The sequence below is a fragment of the Corythoichthys intestinalis genome, chromosome 11 (assembly GCF_030265065.1).
Source record: "Corythoichthys intestinalis isolate RoL2023-P3 chromosome 11, ASM3026506v1, whole genome shotgun sequence".
Lineage (NCBI taxonomy): Eukaryota > Metazoa > Chordata > Actinopteri > Syngnathiformes > Syngnathidae > Corythoichthys > Corythoichthys intestinalis.
Genome location: NC_080405.1, coordinates 23462520 through 23469676, shown reverse-complemented (window position 1 = coordinate 23469676; position 7157 = coordinate 23462520).

Genomic DNA, 7157 nt, shown 5'->3' with positions numbered 1-7157 from the left:
GACACCCCAGAAAGATTGTGAGTGCTTGAGATGTTGCATAAGCAGATATGCAATGCTGCTGTCACACATTAATTATCAATTTAAAATGACACACCCACCTTGATGTCATTCTTCCTCTTCTTCCCCTGATAAAAGCCCATCGAAGCCCATAATGATAATTAACAATGATAAAAGCCCATCTTAGAGCATCCAGTGGCACACTACTCAAAAACAAAGCATAATCTTGATATAGGCATATTTTGTTTGATCTTTGCTTGTTTTAAACAACCATTTAACAAAAGATCTAGAGTATCTGTAAATGACTGTTTAAATCCTCTTCCGAGGAGCAAATGCTAATTCTCTTTTGAACCCACTTACCACCAGAAGCAGAATGTCATTCAAAGTCAACAGAAATCTTTCTAGTGCAAAGAGAAATAATCCCTTAAAGTTTGAAGAAAGATCAGATGGAAAACGTGACCGGCATAGACGTGAGCGAGTTTTAATATTCTTCTCAAACCTATGTGATTCCTCTATAGACAATACACTTCATACGAACCAAAAAAAAAAAAAAATAATAAATTTAGTAAGTACATTTAAAATGAAATTTACAGTAAATTTATAGTGTCTTTGAAACCATAAAAAATATTGAATAGCATTATTATTACTGTTGCACCAATACAGATACCAGCATGGGGGGTGGGGGGTGATACGGCACAAAAATAGTGGCATCGTAATCGGTGAGTACCAACAAATAGGGCGGCGATACCATTTACTGGTATTACTCGAACGCAGCCTTCTATCTCTTGAGACTCACTACACTTTGTGTTGTGTGATGACAAGTGATCACTTTGCATGCCAAGCAGCTATCGCTATTGGCCTGCTCAAGACTAATGAGAGCGGGCTAATAGCCATTCTTAACCGATGCCGGGGCAGTTTTTTCATTTGGAGGAAAAACAAAGTAAAAGAAATTATGGCGGTCTGGAAATATTTCAGCATATTAGAAACTCCTTCGAGTACAATGGCTGCATGGACGATTTGCACGATTCGTGGCCTGAAATTTCGAGTTAAATCGGCCAGTTTCAATACCTTGAACCTAATAAAACATTTGAAGACGAAAGGTGAACAAACACAAAGGGTTTGAGGCTGCAACAGCAAGACAGCTATCCGGAGGAAGGGGGGGTGGACCGAAGCAACAATCCCTGGTTAATTCACTTTGTCTACTTTACTATTATTGTCTTTTACTGAAAGAAATGTCACAGTAATTTAAGACCTGTTTCAAAAGTAGGGTTGCCACCTTTCAAAAATAGAAATATGGGATCTCCCCATCATCGCCAAAGCCGTACAGGTGACGAAAAAAAAGGGACATCCCCAAAACTCATAAAATGCATAGAAATGTATCTATTTACAGTGGGGAGAACAAGTATTTGATACTCTGCCGATTTTGCTGGTTTTCCCTTTTGCAAAGCATGTAGAGGTCTGTAATTTGTATCATAAGTTCTCTTCAACTGTGAGGGACAGAATCTAATACAAAAAAACAAAATCACGTTGTATGATTTTTAAATAATAAATTTGCATTTAATTGCATGAAATAAGTATTTGATCCATCACAAAAATCGAACTTAATATTTGGTACAGGAACCTTTGTTTGCTATTACAGATACCAAACGTTTCCTGTAGTCCTTGACAAGGTTTGCACACACTGCAGCAGGGAATTTGGCCCACTCCTCCATGCAGATCTTCTCCACAGCCTTCAGGTTTCAGGGCTGCTGCCGGGCAACACGGACTTTCAGCTCCCTCCATAGATTTTCTATTGTGTTCAGATCTGGTGACTGGGTAGGCCACTCCAGGACCTTAAGATGCTTCTTACGGAGCCACTCTTTAGTCACCTTGGCTGTGTGCTTTGGGTCGTTGTCAGGCTGGAAGACCCAGCCACGACCCATCTTCAGGGCTCTCACTGAAGGAAGGAGGTTGTCAGCCAAGATCTGGCGGTACATAGCCCCATCCATCCTCCCCTCAATACGGTGCAGTCGTCCTGTACCCTTGGCAGAGAAGCAGCCCCAAAAAATGATGTTTCCTCTCCCATGTTTCATGGTTGGGATGGTGTTCTTGGGGTTGTACTCATCCTTCTTTTTCTTCCAAACACGACGAGCCCAGTTTAGACCAAAAAGTTCAATTTTGGTCTCATCCGACCACATGACCTTCTCCCATTGCTCCTCTGGATCATCCAGATGGTCAGTGGCAAACTTCAGACGTGTCTGGACATGCATTGGCTTCAGCAGCGTGACCTTGCGTGTGCTGTAGGATTTTAATCCATGACGGCATAATGTGTTTCCGATGGTTTTTCTTCGAGACTGTGGTTCCAGCTCTCTTCAGGTCATTGACCAGGTCCTGTCATGAGGTGAGATCTTGCATGGAGCCCCAGAACGAGGCAGATTGACCGTCAACTTGAACTTCTTCCATTTTCTATTAATCGCTCCAAAAGTTGTTACCTTCTCACCAAGCTGCTTGCTTATTTTCCTGTAGCCCATCCCAGCCTTGTGCAGGTCTTATTTTATCCCTGATGTCCTTACACAGCTCTTTGGTCTTGGCCATTGTGGAGAGGTTGGAGTTTGTTTGTTTGAGCATGTGAACAGGTGTCTTTTATACAGGTAACAAGTTCAAACAGGTGCAGTTACTTCCGGTAATGAGTGAAGAACAGGAGGGGGTTCTTAAAAAAGAAGTAAGAGCCGAAATATTTACTAGTTGGTAATGTATAAAATACTTATTTCATTCAGTTAAATACAAATGTATTATTTAAAAATTATACAATGTGATTTTCTGGATTTTTGTATTAGATTCCGTCCCTCACAGTTGAAGAGAACTTATGATACAAATTACAGTCCTCTACATGGCTTGGAAGTGGGAAAACCAGCAAAAGCGGCAGTGTATCAAATACTTGTTCTTCCCACTATATATATATATAATCTGTATTGGTTCAATACGGAACGCAAGTTTTAATTCCCAATTCGGAACGATTCCTTATTTCAAAGGACGGGTGACAAGCCTATTCAAAAGTGCTGCAGAAGTAAGCAAAGTAAGCTAAGTGGCTAAGTGTCAGAGAGCGAGAGACTCACTGGAGTTGTTATGTTGCTGCTGGTGCACATAGAGGGAGGCTGATAGACAGACAGGAGTCTGTGATAAATTATTATTAAATTATTATTTGTCACCCATACCAGATATGCAATAAAATGTTGTACTGGATTCACTTTGTATTAATCCTTTTCCTGTTGCACCAAGGTAAGCAGCAGCCTGACAAAGCCATGATAGCAATGATTTCACATCCAAGTATGTACAGTATATATATATATATATATATATATATATATATATATATATATATATATTTATATATGTGTATATTTCAAACTGAGTGGTATTGGAATGGTATCGTAATCAGCCGATACTGCACAGCCAGGTATCCGTATCGGGGCCAAAAAATTGTTTTAGTGCAACACTAATTATTATGCGACGTAAAGTCCTATTTTGAGACGATTCGACTACATACAACAATTTAGCAAAGCGCAGATGACGAGAAATTAGTCTTTCAATCTCCCGTTTAGTTATTCCTGTCATTATAGCGCTCTGGCACCACCATCTCGGTGATGATGTTGGCAGAGTAAAGATTTCAACTGATTTAGAATTCAGCCCAATGGAGGAGGAAGATTCAGAACAAGCAAAATGTGACAGAGAGCAGGCAAATGTCATCATTGTTTTTATCTATCTACTCCGATATTTTTAGAGGATATTCTTTTTATCTAAGTATTTTTTCCCAATTGCCAAATGAATTGTATGGTCATGACAAACAACAGTCTTGTGCTAAATGGAGTATGAAATGTTAAAAATGCATTTATGCAGTATGACAGGCCGCGGGATTAAAAAAAAATTGAATAAATATATCGATCACTTCCACACACATCCAAGCGGACCATTCCATTCAGGAGCATAAAATGCTGCGTGTAATATGAAATAAAAATGCTTTTTTGTGTCACATGCACTTTAACATCAACAGGGATCATCATGAGAAATTATCCCAAATATTTTGAAGATTCAAAAAGGATTTCAAAAAAAAAAAAAGGAAATGAAAGTGCTCAGTTCTGCAACACAGGTCAGAGAAATGTGTAATTTAAAGGAAACTATCTAGCAGGCATTTGAATAATACTGTCGCTCATATGTATTGGTTAGGCCTAATTTAGTCTAATTTATTAGAATTGAATGCTTAACAAACAATGTTATACCGTATTGGCCCGAATATAAGACGGTGTTTTGCATTGAAATAAGACTGAAAAAGAAGGGTCATCTTATATTAGCGGTCTAGACATTATACCGATTCACGACGCTAGATGTCGACAGATATCATTGAAGCGACGTTCTGTCATGACAGATCTCAGCCATTCTCCCCATTCACGACGCTAGATGGCGCCAGATATTGAAGCGATGTTCTGTCATGACATATCTCAGCTACTCTCAAGTTTAACCAGTTTGCATGTTTTTCCTTATTCTGATTTGTTTCAAGACTACAGTTACAATTAGACTTCACTTTGATGGTTAATGCAGTCATTGCAATTTTGTTGTTTTATCACAATAGGTTGGTTTATTTACATTTCAAAAAGCAGAAGCCATTTGTTTACGAGTGTGATTGCACTTTAGTTTACATATTTAAATGTTCAGATATTAAGAATTGAATGAGGCAAAATAACATGTTTTTTCTCTGATATATATTGTTATAATCATTTGTTTGTATGTACTGTAATTATTTTCTGTATAAAAATTAATTTGATGTTCAAAAAGTATTTTCAAACTTGAGTCTTGAAAAAGAGGCGGTCGTCTTATAATCAGGGTAGTTTTATATTCGGACCAATACGGTATTTACCCACTTAGCCTACACGTGTATCAGTGAACATATTGAAAAATGGCTTTTCGCATCACTATTCTCGACTATTCTTACATTTGATGACAAAACAACACTCCTGAAGAGACTCTTCGTCCTCCACTCATCCTTAAAAGAGCCAATGAGAGCAGTTTTGCCTTGACGAGCTGTCAAATCCATAATGACCAAAACTGTGCTGATTAAACCCACAGTGGCACTGTTCCACCTACTGTTCTGCCATCAGCTGTTTGTGCACCCTGTCAGAAAGATAGAAGAGAGAAAAAAAGCAAGAGAGACTGATAAGCTGCAGCGCAAGAGGCCAAATGGTCTGGAAACACAAGAGGGGAACGGATGGCGTGAAAAGGAGGAAGGAACGGGTGGAAAGTGAAGTGACAATCGACGAGTGGAAAGAGGGCGGCAGATAAGAAGGATGGCTGATTACTAGCGTGTTATCAGCCATGATATATGGAGTTGAGCCGGCAATTCAACAGCAACACCTGAGCGACCTCCATCCACAGGAGAGAAGGGAGCACTTCAACACTGCCCTCTGTAGGCCCAAAAGTGCGTTACAAAAAAAAAAAAAAAAAAAGACAACAACAAAAATAACAACCCTGCAGCCACTTGTCATTTACTGCTCTCTAGTGGAGTATGTTTACTGATGACAATCACTGAAATTAAATTTATATTTTTTTGACAGTATGTAAACACATTTCCTCATTGCAGTCGTGGCGAATCAGCAGTTATCATTTTAATTTAACTGGAGTCGTCTGCAAGTGAGCTTGCAACTTGATTTTAATATCAACTTCATGTTAAGGGCCTGTTAATTTTCCTCCAGTTGTTCATAATTCATTTCATTATGATTGCTAAGAGAGCAATATGGCTGTCTTCTGTCAGTCTGAAGATAAGGTTTAGTTGTTTCAATGTTGAAGAGAATTTCTACGTTATTCTGAAATATATATATATATATGTATAGCGGAAAATGCAAGGCTAAAAAAGCAGTTTCTTCTCCTGCCCCAGTCTTTAAAATAAACTGTTGTGTTTGATGGAAAAATATGTCTATATGCTGCCATGCATATAGATCATTAGCGCATTAAGCCCCCGAACTATTTTTAATTTGTCCATTTTACCCTGGAAACCCCCATTTACAGACGTCGTGCAAACGATTTTGTTTCAACCCAGCCAAGTAATTATATTTATTATTCGAAATGTCTGTCATTTTTAGCTTAGAATCATTCATTGATGTCTAATATTTAGTTCACCAAAAAAAAAAAAAAAAAAAAAAAAAAAAAAAAAAGACAAAATTATTCACTCGCATATTTTAAACTTTTAAACAAATCACAATGAAAAAAAATGTCTTAAATAAGTCACGGATATCTACCTCATAACTATCACTTAAATGTTTTTTTTTTTTTTTTTTTTTTACCGTCACATTTTATCCCAATAATATAGAAATTATATAAATTATATTAAAATTGATCCAAACAAAGAAAAATTGAGGAAAAAAAAAAAGTTTAAAAGGGTAAATATATGAAAATCTGGACCACTCCTTGATGTCTGCGATTTATGCATTGCAGCCCTTGTTATATTACCATGTTTCACCCATAAAATCCATCAAAAATCCTGCTTTGGCCATTCACAGCCTTGTCTTGACGTTCGGTAATACATGCCACATGGAGTTCTTGGATCAAAAAGAGGTAAGTACGCGGTGTCATTAAATTACAGCGTCTTTAATTCTGCTCTTTCATGCTCTCACCTCCAGTTAGGGTTTTGCTGTTTGTTTTTTTAAATGCCCACCTATTCAAAATGTTTCTTTCCCCAGAAAATGGAGACTTTAAGTTTTCCAAAGACACATGCATATAGGACAATTTTAAAATTTGGCCAAATTGGGGGTCTCAAAGCGGAACTTCAAGTCACTTTAGTGTTTTCCGCCATATATATACATATATATCTTACTGCTTCCCACTTTTTGATGATGTCCAAAATAAGGACAAAAAACTAATTTTGGGTGGAGACCAGTGTTGTTAATCTTACTTTAAAAAAGTAATTAGTTACAGTTACAAATTCCAAAAAGTAACTGAGTTAAGTGGCAGGCGGGGCAAAATTGTTGATGACCCCTTTGCGTCAGCAAAACAAAATTGCAATATATATGCTCGGATAGTAGCTTAGCCCAAGCTCGGGCACACTGGCATACCAGCTGTGATTGTGTGGGTGGCCGTTCGTGGGTGGGTGACCGCTCGCGTTTTTCTGTTTTACCTAGTGGAGAAGTAGACGC